At 49.4% G+C, this 13,858-nt stretch overlaps 1 protein-coding gene across 7 annotated transcripts in view; it reads right to left on the bottom strand.

Annotated features, from left to right (window-relative positions):
• The window catches only part of Git (ARF GTPase-activating protein GIT1), a 626,665-nt gene that overhangs the window by 128,010 nt on the left and 484,797 nt on the right, over nt 1-13,858 (bottom strand). For 2 of the 7 annotated variants that reach the window (XM_071686449.1, XM_071686448.1), the window contains exon 1: nt 4,026-4,123. The exons of the other annotated variants lie outside the window; for them this stretch is intronic. The gene's annotated coding sequence lies outside the window, so the exon portion shown is untranslated. Of the gene's footprint in view, nt 1-4,025; nt 4,124-13,858 lie in introns of those variants that run through there. 7 annotated transcript variants of the gene reach the window in all.

Consider the following 13,858-nt stretch of genomic DNA (forward strand, 5'->3'; position numbering starts at 1 on the left):
GCTGCTGCTGTTGTTGTTTGGGGTACCTATTGCTTTGGTTACCATATCTGTTGTTGTTAATGTCGTGGTACCTGTTGCTACTGTTAATCTTGTGGCAACTGCTGCTGCTGCTGTTAGCGTTATAACACCTGTTGCTACTATTAGCGTTGCAGCACCTGTTGATGCTGTTAAGTGTTGCAGCACCTGTTGCCACCGTTAGTGTTGCAGCACTTGTTGCTACCGTCAGTGTTGCAGCACCTGTTGCCACCGTCAGTGTTGCGGCACCTGTTGCCACCGTCAGTGTTGCGGCACCTGTTGCCACCGTTAGTGTTGCAGCATCTATTGCCAGCGTCAGTGTGGCAGCACCTGTCTTCGCTGTCAGTGTTGTGGCAACTGATGTTGCTGTCAAGTGTTGTAACACCTGCGCTGGTCAAGGGTAGTGTTACTTACTCGTTTGGCTACTTCTGAGGTCGGCACAACCTCCGACCTTTAAGCCATGATATGCATGAAGCCAACGGTGTGGTTGGAGTGGCCAGTACAAACACTGCAGCCCTAACTGTCTTGGGTGTTTGACAACAGCAAAGGTTCTAACCACTGATGTTGGTGGTGGTGGTGTGGAGGTACTGGTGGCTCGTGTGCTCATGACTTATATGTCGGGCACCAAATTGCATTGCTCTGTATCCGTTTACGTTGAGATCCAACTGCGTTGTCTGTGTCCACTCTATTAGTTAGTGGTACTCGGTGAGTGTGGTGGTAAGTGGTGCATAGTGTGGTAGGGGAGGTGGCGTATGGAAAGTGTGATGGGGGTGGGAGGTGCATGCATAAGTGTGATGATGATTGGCGGTGCATGTTAAGTGCGATAGCAGGAGATGCATGCTAAGTGTGGCGGTGTAAGGTACGTGATGTAGTGGCGAGTGATGCGTGGAAAGTATGATGGTGTTGAGCGGTACACGGTCAGTGTAGTGGTGGTAGGCGGTGCACAATCAGTGTGGTGGTGGTGGTGGTGGCGGATGATGCATGAAAAGTGTGAGGGTGGTGGGCTGTGCATGGTAAGTGTGGTGGTAGGCTATGCATGTTAAGTGTGGTAGTGGGTGGCGTGCAGTGTGGTGATGATGGTCTGCGGTGCTGGGGTGTAGGTTGTGGCTGCACGGGTGGAGGTGCATGGCGAGTGTGGAAAAAGTGTGTGTGGGCTTTTAACACGGTGGATGGCAAGAGGGGGAGGACACTGGCGCTGTGAGTACAGTGAGGGAGGTGTCGTAGCCGTCCAGTGGGCGGTGTTCCAGGACGCCCACACCACCCTGGGTGAAGGGGGTGTTCCGATTCCTCCCCCTTTCCCGCCCACACACCTCCGGGGGTGTGAAGGTTCCTGCCCCACCCCCAGACCGACTACCACCCCCCCCCCCCCACCTAATTACACAATTTACCAGGCCTCATTATCAAACCTTTCCCATACATCCATGCCAGAACGCTTCGCTCATCGAGCGCCAGTCTCCGTTCGGCTCGGAGGGCGACGGACCTGTGAATATCTGTTGAGCCAGGCATGGTAGCCGGGGGAAGAGAGGAGGAAACACTCACCTAGGGGGGCCAGCAGCATTTGTGGTGGGGGAGGTAGTGGTGGTGAGGGAGGACACCGGAGGCCCAAGTTTTCCCAAGCGTCGTGCCAGACATTTAAAAGTCGGTGATGATACGTGTTGCTCAGTGGGGCGCCCCGCCCCGCCCTCGCCGCCCCGCACCACCCCGCCCCAACCAAGCCCCGCCGGCAAGACCTGTTAGCCAGGTGATACCTGCCCGGACCGCACTCCCACGCTTGGGCTGGCCGCGCACCGCTACCGGGGGGAAATGCCCTCTGGTGCTCAGGTCCTGTTTGGCTCCCACGGCGGGGCAGGGATGCTCCCACAGGCTCCACGCCCGACCCGTCGGGAGCGCGGCGTCCGGAATACGTCCTAGGCATGAGAATCACTGGGTCATAAATGTTACATAGTAAGACTTTCAAGGAGTGCCACAGCTGAGCGGAGGCCAAAGGGTACCGGGTGGGTCTCAAGCCGGTTCACGGGGTTCGTGGAGTATGCTTACCTTAGCTACAGATAGTGGCTGAGTGATCCCATTTACACCTGCTAACCTCATCTTCGCACCGAACTCATTACAAGTTTCCTTTGGCCACTGCAACCGATCGTTAATCGGCGACGAACACAGATCGAAGCCGGGCATAAGAATCAGGCGACGGTCATCACCGATTCTGATCAGTTCGAAAGGAAGGTCGCGGGAGATCACGAGTGGTTAAAGTTCAGCGTGGCAGCTCTCCTTCCTGCTACATCGTGTATGTTACTGATGACCCTTTCCTCCCGAGACCTGTGCTACTGCTTGTAGGGGACGGACCCACTTCCCCTCCTACATACTTGAGCGTCAATGCAGGAGACACACACACACTCCTCTCCCTTGCCTCACCACCAGCACCAAAGCGACCACCTCTTCCCCCGGGGTACAGATGCAACACTCGGGTCAGTTGGCAACAAAAACACAAGAGAATCTTCCCACGGAAGGAATATCCCGGGGAGCGGGAGACTGGTGGCATCTCTCACACCAGCAGCACTGGGGAAAAGTTAACATCAAGCCAGCGTGACAAAGTGTCCAAAGAAAATGGTATCCGTTATGAGAATTGTCAATAAAGAGGCGAATAATGATAGCTTACTACAACTGATATATATATATATATATATATATATATATATATATATATATATATATATATATATATATATATATATATACCCAATTGCTTTTTCTGCCTCAGCGAAAAAGCGTAAGGAGCAGAGAAACAATGGCTTCGCTTGCACACGTCCACTCCCTAACTGTCATGTTTAATGTACAAAACCCAGATCCGACCATCAACAGCCAAGCCCCACAGATTACACAATGGTTTACCGAGACTGCTTTATATGACCTGGTTGGCCATCTGACAGCCCGTCGTCCCTCGTCCTCCATCCCATAAATCACATCGATCAAATTCACACAATCCTACGCACGGCTCTCATCTAAATGTTCAGGTCTCGATATCTAAGACCTTCCTGCAATCCATCCTTTTAATACTTTCTTGCTTTCCATCCTTCTCCTTCCTCCACCTCTACTTCTGACTTGTTGACCCTGTTAGTCTTTCTTCGCTTATCGTCTCCACATGTCCGTACCACGTCAGCACACCCTAGCCACCTGTCATTCATAGTGGACTTATCACCACACGATCAACGAACCTCACGCCACATACTGCCAACATTCATTCCATTTCCCAAACGTCTACCATCTTCCCTTCTGAGGTGTTTCAAGGCCTAAGACTGACATCCACGCAACGCTGTTGGGAATAATATAGTTTCAAACAATCCCATCTTTGCCCTAAAGACACATCAGTCAAAGCACGCAGGACCTTAATTTCATCTTCCACCTGGTAACTCACTACAGTCCCCTTGGTTCCAACCACACCTACGTAGGTATCGGAAGCACTCTACCTCCTCCAGATCCAGAGTTTCTCTCTGGAGTCTGCCACCACAACCACAACCATCTCCAACAGTAATTGATTCACCTACCATGATTCCCCACCCCCCTTCCCCTCCAGGAAGCCAAACACGTGCACCACATTCTAGCCATTGTATTTACCTACATCACCATCCAGTCCACAAACATATTAAACATCTGCAGCGCCATCACATATTCTTCACGCACACCCTTCTTCACCGATAACCACTCAACCTCCTCCCTTCTAACTCGCAAACACGGTAACCACTTACCCTCCTCCCCTCCAATTCGCAAACAGTTTTACATTTACCCCGTATATTCACAGCATTTTCCATAAGGCTCTCTATCATCCTTATCACACGCTTTCTCTAAACCCATGAATGTCAAATACAGTTCACTATAAGTAGTTCTTGGAAATCCTTCACAAAAATCACCTGGTCCATACATCCCTCTAACATTCCTAAAGCCACACTGCTCCTCCCAATTCGAAAATTTTGTGCATACTACCACCTTCCCCATCACCACTCACCCATACACCTTACCAGGTAAACTCAGTAGACTTGCACCTTCCTGCTCGAGGAGTTTCTTCTATGTGGAGCTTCTGCAGCAGTGTGTAAGCCGGCCACATCCACCGCACGGGACCACACGCTACTAAGTGGCGAGTTGTTTGTGTGTGTGTGTTTACGTGCGGGGGGGGAGAGAGGGGCAAACAAGCAGTGAGCCATCAGTGTCTTCATTGTCGTGGTTGAATCGTAGGCATGAAGGGTCTTAGAATATGCTGAAACGGTGTTTGTAGTGTTGTAGAGATGGGTGATGTTCAAGAACGTAAGCGAGAAAGTATAACTCGTGTATGTCTGAGGAGCTAGGTTTCAGAGGGATATATGTTTATATATGGCCGCCCGCCCACTCGCCCGCCTACACCTCACCTTCATTCCATCAGGTACATACGATATTTGTCTGGAGGTGACTCACACTAAGAGTTTCAAGAGATACCAAGATGAATGTTTCATACCCCATTCTTGTATCCATTCAGATTTGACGTTTCTGACGTTGTCTAGTTGAGAGAAAACAAGACTACTTAATTCAACTTTCCCTCTTCTAAAGATGCTGTGATTTCTGCTCCCGAGAACTGAACACCAGTGTGCTCCAGCATGCCACTGCATCATATGATCACTGTATGCCCATTGGCAACTTTAAGGTTGTCATGTCTGTTTCTTTTCTTTTCCCGCTAAGCTTTGGAATTCCTTAATCCCTCATGTCTCCTATCAGTTACGATCTGTCCATCATCAAGTGCCAGATTTTCTATTTCCTCTAAATCTTTTATGTTATTCTTCTTCTCTTCATCTGCCTCCTTTATCTCTTTAGGTTTGTCCATGACTGGAGCCAACGAGTCTACGACTCAGAGAGAATCTGTTTGTCTCCTGTAAACACCCACCTTACAGACTACAATGGAGAAACTTGCACGTGAACTACAAACCAGGTCCGTGGAGCACCCATGGTGAGGGGTGCCAGGGTCAGTGGGCAAGACAGTGGGGTAGGGGGCGGCAGGTAACCCTGTGGCCGGAGGCGCGGCACGCCGGCCGGCGTACAAGTGGCGGCAGGAGGCGGGAGGGTAGCTTGGGTGGCCTCGGGCGCCGCACGAGGCCCCTGCGTGTAATGCTCCTCGAGACCGTGGCCGCGGGGGCCTTCACACGGCCTCACGTCCCTCCCTCCCGGCATCTTCCCACACCTCTCCAGCCACGCACCTCTGAGCACCGCCCTTACAAACAACTGCAACCCATGGCGTACTGAGAAAAGCTGGACGTGCACTGTGGCTCTCTCGACGACAGCTGGAGGAGGATAGGGGGTCTTAACACATCCCCAAGAGGGGTGGGAGGAGGTGACCCATACAAGAGCCACATCCAGGGCAAGGGAGAACCTCTCTCACAGCCTAGGGGTGTCAGGGATGGGATTTAATTGGGACAGCATCTGACCCACCACACGGTAATGGTTACCTGGAGAAGAAAGAAAAAATTACCACCATCTTCCCAGAGTGGACGCGCCCTTGTGTCAGAGGTTACAGAACGAACTACAAACTGATCGTGACGAGGGACTGGTATGAGAATCAGAGCGACCCGGTGCTTGTTAACGGACGAGTCATTCAACTAAGCAGAGTCTAATTCTCTCCAGCAACTATCAAGTTTGGGTTAGTCACGAAAATGTGCTTGGAAAAAAAGAAAAAAGCGGTCCCACCTCTGACAAGAGCAGCGACAAGATCAAATGCAGGTCAGCGACCGTATGTCAACCAGTCACCTCACGAGTTCCAGCGACACGGTGCTGGTATAATGTTATCGGCAACAGAGCCAAGTGAACGTTAGCCTCGTTATGTCCAAGTACCATTTACGGCCTTCGTGTACGTACAGGATAACACTATCTCGAATCAGGATTCAGAAGCAAAGATAAATACAGTACTATCTGTAAGGATGCAATGAGATGAAAACGTACAAAACTAAGGATATCTATGGATACAGTACCTGTAAAGATGCACTAAGATAAAAACGTACACAACTAAAGATATCTATGGCTTATGAGAAAAGCTTGTGCCCCATTGTGGGCCAAAAGTTAGATTTTTTTTCATTCAGCAGTCACATTTATGAGCGATCTCTTTGCCCTACACACACTGACACTTCACATCCCACACAATCCAGTTTCTCAACATCTTGAAACCCTGCCAGGCGCTCCCACTGGCTGAGATGGCCCAAGCCGTCCTGGCTGGCAAAACCCCCCACAACCCACCAGAACACTCGTGTCCACTTAAGACGCAACGAAAACATGAGCATAGAAGAAAAAAAGAAAAAGAGTCTGCGAGTAACCCCTTCTTAACAGACCTTAGAGCATCGCTCTACAAAGCAACACCTTCGACCTTGGGAGCAGTGCCTGCCGAGAGCTACATCGCCACTCCTTCCCCCCCTTTCTAATGACGGTTAATTGGTCTTATTTGTTACGCTGCAGAGATGAATTGCATGCATATTAATCCAATTACGAGGGTGTTTGATGGTCCACCTGAGGACCAGCGTAGCGGAGATCACCTGTGCACTAGCTGGCTGGTCGCCCACTAGCACCCACTGCCTCCTGCTGCTGCTCTCCCCTCTCCCCTGGCTCCCGGTACTCGTATCAGATACCTTAAACTACTTCGCAGCTTTCGCCAGCGAAGTGACACACTTACATACGGTCAAGAGAAGTTACGCTGTGCATTTTATATACCACCACCAAAAGAAGACGAATGTATGTGTACACCTCAGTCAAGGAGGGCAGAGGCGAGGCTGGGTGAGGCGTGAGGTCTGTTGGGAGGATGAGACGGGAGGCACCGCTGGTCATGATCCCTGCAGGAGGGGGTTATGGCCGGCCAGGCAGGAATCTCCACCCAACGGGGGATGAAGAAGCGAAAATTACGGTGTTACCCTCGCTGCCGCAGGACATACGAGGCCTCGGACATGCACCGAGACACGCCAGCAAGACCTGGGTCGGACACACCACCCCACCCACCCCCGTCCCTGTGGAGCTGCTGGGAACCTTGTGGCCTGACGTGCGCACACCGCTCACCTCCCCCTACCTCAAGGAGATGATGAAACATCTTCCACAGCCAACACCACCACAGGGCGTGGTTGCTCGGGAAGTTGGACGTCAAGAGGTTCGTGGTTCTACACATTCCACCGAACGGACAAATTTCAGATGATTACCAAGAATAATGATGATAATAATCTCTGATGTATATTTTCACCACAAGCAGACACCGCTGGCTCACAAACCCTTACGACAGAAACACCCAAAACAGTGGTTGTTAAAAAAATAATGCAAATGTAAGCGGCTAATATGTATTTAGCGTGCAGGGTTAGGAAAACAAGTGTTTACTGAAGACTCAGGTGAATGTGTAAACGTCCACTGTGTTTGAAAGCAGTGAACATTGGATGTATGTGTCCAGCTGCAGCCGACACGGTTACCCGGGCAACTGTGGGTGACTATAAGTTCTGGCGTTGCTAACGGGCAACAATATGTCTCATGGGAACGCAACTGCTTACTGCCAAAGTGGGGATAAATCACAAACAACGAAATCAACGCATGTTAAAAACTGGAGGACACTAGTGTCCACTCGTGATCCTTAGTAGAACGAAGTAAATTTACTTCTAACCAGTCGTGTGTGTGATTCATTACGTATCAATTACAGAATATGTCGTAATGTCAGGCGGGTGTGGGAAGGGCTGCATCTGACAAACCAGTCACCTCTCCGGCCCAGTAATCCATTACGGCACTTATATGTTTTACGACCGACGGAGCAGGATGTCTTGTGGGTGGCAGGAGGTGGGCGGGGCGGCCGGGTATCCTGCGGTGGTGTGCGGGGGGGGACACGAGGTGTGTCTGGGAAGGTCAGGACAACAAGGAGTCTTGGGTGGGAGAAGAAACTGGAGTCTTCGTGACGGTAGAGGATCGGAGGGGGAGGGGGAGGGGGCAAGGCGACGGGGTTTCTCGATGGCAGTGTGACAGAGCAGTCAAGGTAAACTGCAGGCAGGCCGTTGTTGTACTGGTTCCATGGGCCGGGGAAATGGACTAGTCCCAGTGGAGGAGGAGTAGGATGACCTACAGTGCTGGAGAGGAACATCCAGGGGGCCTAAAAGCGCACGACGACTGCGCCGGTACGACGCGACCCTACGCTTTAAGTCCCTGTTCTCCGTCAACGACACACCCCGGATCCTCATCCACCGGTTAACGAGTCCATCTACCTGATCCACACGGAACCAGTACGTACGGCTGAAGCCTGCAGTTTACCTTGTCCAGGTTACGTCAGGTACCCGGTCACCGACGAAATCCCGAAGGGGTAGACAAGACAGCTCGTCGGGCTGCGAGCTTCGTTGTCGTCACCAAGACTCGAAATCCGAGGCCACCCATTCGCAGCCAGTACCGCGTGGGGTCTCAGGTATGTAGTACTCTCGAGAGGGGTACCACTGGGGCGGCGGGGTCGACGTGGGTGTGAAAAGACGGGTGTTTTGTGGGTGGGGAGAAGCATACTGGGGTGAGGACGGGCGTAGACTGTAGAGGAGGATCTCTGGCAAGCGGCAGGGGCTGGGGAGTGGCTACAGTCAGCCAGGTGTCTTGCGGGCGGCAGCGAGGGTTGGGGTGGGCTGAGCTGGATGCCTTATGGGCGGCAGGGCGGGTGGGGCGGATTTCGTGTGATCGACGAGGTGGGAAGGGGGCGCTCTGCTCCTCTGGGTTGTTGGGTAAGGCGTCTTGCGGGCGGTGGAGTGGGTCGGGGCGGGGCAGGGCGGGGTGGGCGGAACGGCAGGGTGTCCTGCGGGTGGTGGGGTGGCTAGGACCCGAGGTGAGGCAGGTCTTCCAGAAGACTATGCGTGGGAACCATCCCAAACCAGCGGCACACACACACACACACACACACACACACACACACACACACACACACACACACACACACACACACGCACACACAGACGTCCATCGACATTACTAACAGTCATACGTCATATGTGTATACCTATGTATACCTTCATCGTACCAACACCATAGTGTAACCTGACGGCACACACAACGATCCACGAACGTACCATATGTCAGTAAGTATATCGAGTACCTACGTGGTTAAGGGGTATTACTTATACATGCAGAGGGAGGGGTACACAGCATATATATATACACATATATATCATGAAACTTATAAACACAAAGTATAAATGATCAAGAAAATACAAACACTCCCACATGCAAGACAAATCAGATGACGAAAAACACAAGACACGCACATGCAGATCCCCTTACATACAAAAACGTACATGGTTGATGTAATTCAACCCCAGTACATGTAAAGTGCTGTAATGAGGATGGGACTGTTAAAAAGGTCGCGATATGAATATTATCTAACAGTGAATAAGCTGCAGCAGGAAACTGTGTGTGAGACATGTTAAGGAGACAAACTGTCTGCTGGTCAATATCAGAATAGCATTCAAGTACATGGATAAGGAAGTACTCAGCAAAGCTTTTCACACACACACACACACACACACACACACACACACACACACACACACACACACACACACACACACACACACACCCGAACTCTTTCACAGATATATACATCAACAGACAAACATGCATCCTACTGACATCCACACGTCTATATTTACTGTTACTCATAACTCCACTCACATACTTTCTCCGCTCCTAACACGGACCAGTCTGCTACAGCCTGACCATCATCAATCTCTTGCTTATGTTGAGGGAACGACAGGTTGTGGGGTGTGGGCGGGAGGTTGTGGGGGTATGGACGGGAGGTTGTGGGGTATGGACGGGAGGTTGTGGGGTGTGGGCGGGAGGTTGTGGGGGTATGGACGGGAGGTTGTGGGGTGTGGGCAGGAGGTTGTGGGGGTGTGGGCGGGAGGTTGTGGGGGTGTGGGAGGGAGGTTGTAGGGGTGTGGACGGGAGGTTGTGGGGTAACACGACGGTACGACCCTTGGGCACGATAGAGGTCAGGTCAAATATCATCTCGTCATACCAAAAGGTCTCTCTGACCGTCGTGCGCAGGGAGACGTACCGTTTACTTCGAGGATGGTATAAGGGTCTGTTGTACGTGCATCAAATCCCAAGCCTTGATTCTTATGACGTTTCATCATAAGAGAGGTTTTTGAACAAAGGTTCAGATGACTACAAGAAAGTATCACGTTGCAGTTCGTCACCTTCAGGCACCGCGAAAGCGACAAGTGAAAGTAGATTTTATTTGCTTACCAACATGATCTCAAAGACCCAGTTTTCAACTTTTGGCATCAAGTGCAGAGAACCAACTTGCACAAGTACTCACACCCAGTGTGGCGAGTGATATATATGGAGAATGTTTCCCGCATACTACAACACGGAGAATAAATCAATGAATCCAACTTTTGAAACTTTAGAATACTGTATTTAGATGGAGAGAAACCGAATAAAATGTCATGTCTTGGCTACACTCTACCAGTCAGACGTAGTCCATGAATTTCTTGGATAAAACCTTCACGTTTCATCAGTTCATGAATCATTATCAATTACAAGCTCAAACAGAGAGTCATCCAAGATAAACAGACTTGAAGATGAACGAGGCGGGTGGCTTCGAAAATCGCGAAATGTCTCGTCCACTTCTTGAGGGGCTGGAACAATCCATCACACGGGACGCTGTCGTCCATTCCCTGGCGCAACGTTCAGCAGCCAGTATTACGAGCGACTGAGGCTGCAGAAACACACAAAGAGCATCAACTACCCCGAAATAACAAGCAAAATTTCTTACAACACACTCAAGGATTCCTTTTCTTTGTTTTCGTAGTCCAGAGGAAATCAAATTCATCTTCAGCCTAGGAGGAAGTCAAGGCCCTTTATCACTTATCAGCCCCTTACCCACAAACAAAGAAGTATCAGGGAGGGAAAAAAGATAGAATGATGATAAAAAAAAAAAGATGACGGAAAAAGAGAAAATGGACAGATACTGAATACTCAGTCTAGGAGGCGGCGAAGGGGTGCGGGGCGGTGGAGTCGTCCCGGAGTAAAGTTGGGGGAGGGGAAGGGGATGGAAGTGGCTGGGATGCGATGCCGTCTACATGAACAAGGCGCCTGGGGGCCAGCATGTCTTGCTCCAGATAACCATCACTGGCACAGCTTATCTGCTTCCGGGCCCAAAGGCTTCATGATCACCATTATTCATGTAAAAAAAAAAAAAAAAGACTGTGTATGTAATGCGAGCCTCCTCGACTCGCGCAGGAGAACCTGTGTTTGTTGCCGTAACTGTTTCTCTCTGCATCTCGGCAGAAAATGTGCGTTAAGTGAATCATTTCTTCCTACTGTATTACAACGTTGATCTCAATGTTGTCTAACGTATTCCAATCTACAAGTCTGAGTCGTCAGTCTATCAAAAGTGCATCACTGTACATTGCTAAAGAAGAGTTCGGAATTATCATTGGTGATATATATATAATATATATATATATATATATATATATATATATATATATATATATATATATATATATATATATATATATATATATATATGATTCACTATCAAAGTAAATGATAAAACGTTCAAGACAAAGATGTATATTTGGCGAAACAACTTGCTATATGTGTGTGTCTTTGTACTATATAAATGTGAGTGGAGTCTTCAGCCTATTCTGTCAACTCCCTCGTATCTATCCCTCTCCTCTTCATGTATATGAATAACGAACCCAATCTGTAACGTGTGTGTGTATCTCTGTACTCCCACATAACACGGGGCTCTCAGCCCTCCTCCCTCTGTAGCCTGCCATGTGTTCATTCATAACTCTAAGGCGTCAGGTTTGTGAAGTGTCTGTTATGTGCTACCCACATCAAAGCATGTGCAGTATAATGGTAAACCAAAAGCTTTAAACTGAGCTACAAAGTTTGTGGCGAGTGCTTCTTTTTTTTTTTCGAAAGAGGGATAATGACTGTGGTTTGGACAGATGATGATCAATTATTGCAACGATTACTCAAAGAGAGCCTAGTACCGAGAGTCAAGAACATAAACACAGCTAGCTAGTCGGAATGCAACAAATTACTTAAGGTCCCTTAATCTACCTCACCTCCTGCCTCCCTGTGATCATCTCGAGGCAACACCAATTTTGATTCGCGTCAATTCAACAGCAAGGGATTTTACTGCGTACAAAGGTACACTCATTCGGCTGAAGTTTGGTTAAAAAAAAAGAAGAAAAAGATGAACGAGTTTATGATGTCTTCGTGCAGCTCTGAGAATTCGCTATCTCAGTCGCATTAAATCTGTCTCAGATCACATCCAGATAGTTTATTCTATTCACTGACCATCAATGAACCAGACGGGCATCAACTTCACGAACCAGAATACATAAGTCCACTCTGTTTCCCCGCCCATACGACCACTCCCTCACACCACGTCCGATCATAACCAGAAACGATGCGACGTAAACCCTGAAGTGCGACAGACAGACGGCCCGCCATTGGGTACCACGACACGACCCCACGAGTACGATAACACGATCCTTGCGCATGATGAACGTCCTTGTGGTCTGACTTCTGACTCCTTGTGGTCAAGTCAAAGGCTCCTCCAGGGGAGGTAGTAGCATCGTCCTCAGGGGGGGTTAATAAAGTCTCAGCCAATCATAACGTATTACTTTAATTGCTGACTATGTGCAGATCCATTCCATCATCCAGAACGTTCCCCGCGCGCACCCGCCACTCATATATATATATATATATATATATATATATATATATATATATATATATATATATATATATATATATATATATATCCAGGACTGGTTATCTTGCTGTCGACGATGTAGCGAACGGACGGGGGAACGGCAGATGGACGGGCAGACGACGGAGGGAGGAAAAGGACATGCCTCCAGTATGAGGCAGCGCCCGTCACATTCCTCTGATATTTAACGATTGTTTTCCCTCCAGCCGCAACGATCTTGTCAAGTTTTGTCCGTCAGGTGCCGCAGATGGGAGTCCTGTTGTGCCTCGCCTCTTCCCGCCCCCCATCACCCCCATCCAACCAACTCGGTCTTGCCTCATCACTAGTTCAGGTTCTCCTCCCTCCCCAACCCCAGCTCGGGATTCTACCCTACTTATCAGTTCAGGTTCTTCTTCTCCTCCTCCTCCTCCTCCTCCTCCCAGTTCAGGTTCTACCCCACTTCCAGTTCAAGTTCTCCTTCCCCGGCGCAAGGTATTGCCTCCACGCCCAAATCCCCTCACTCACAGTGTGGTGTGTTTCCCAGACTCCTTGGGCAAGTGCTAACACCGCCACTGGAAAGTCACCTTCGACGAGCCTACACCATCAGGATGGGTAAGGAATGCACGACACACTTAGCCGGTCTCGTGGCTGAAATACAATAAAATAGTGATGGTGGGGAATCATAGGTTCAGAGAGAAAGAAAGAGAAAGAAAAGTTCATAAGAGATGACCTTAAATGGGTAACATGATGATAATATTGTCATTGATGATAATATTATGATAGCGAGGTTGATCATGATGGGGCTAATCATGGTGGAGTGATCAGTGAGGGAGGGCTACAGAGGTTAGGGCTCCTTGACTTCCCTTGTGGGTTAAGCGTGCCCGTAAGACAAAAGATTTCATTTTTACCGTTATAACAGGAAAATGATTCTCCACCCCTGCCCTTCCTGTGGGCGATGGTACAGAAGAAGATACAGCATAAATGCACGAGGATCCAAGAACTGGGTCTCAAAATGACTGATTTACATAACGAGTTACGTAATAAAATGAACTATTTACAACAGGCGAAGCTGGGATACTACAAATGTTTCTTGGTAAAGACATCGTTGTGGATAGACTGATTACCCGCAGGGTG

This window comes from Panulirus ornatus, chromosome 42 (assembly GCF_036320965.1).
Source record: "Panulirus ornatus isolate Po-2019 chromosome 42, ASM3632096v1, whole genome shotgun sequence".
Lineage (NCBI taxonomy): Eukaryota > Metazoa > Arthropoda > Malacostraca > Decapoda > Palinuridae > Panulirus > Panulirus ornatus.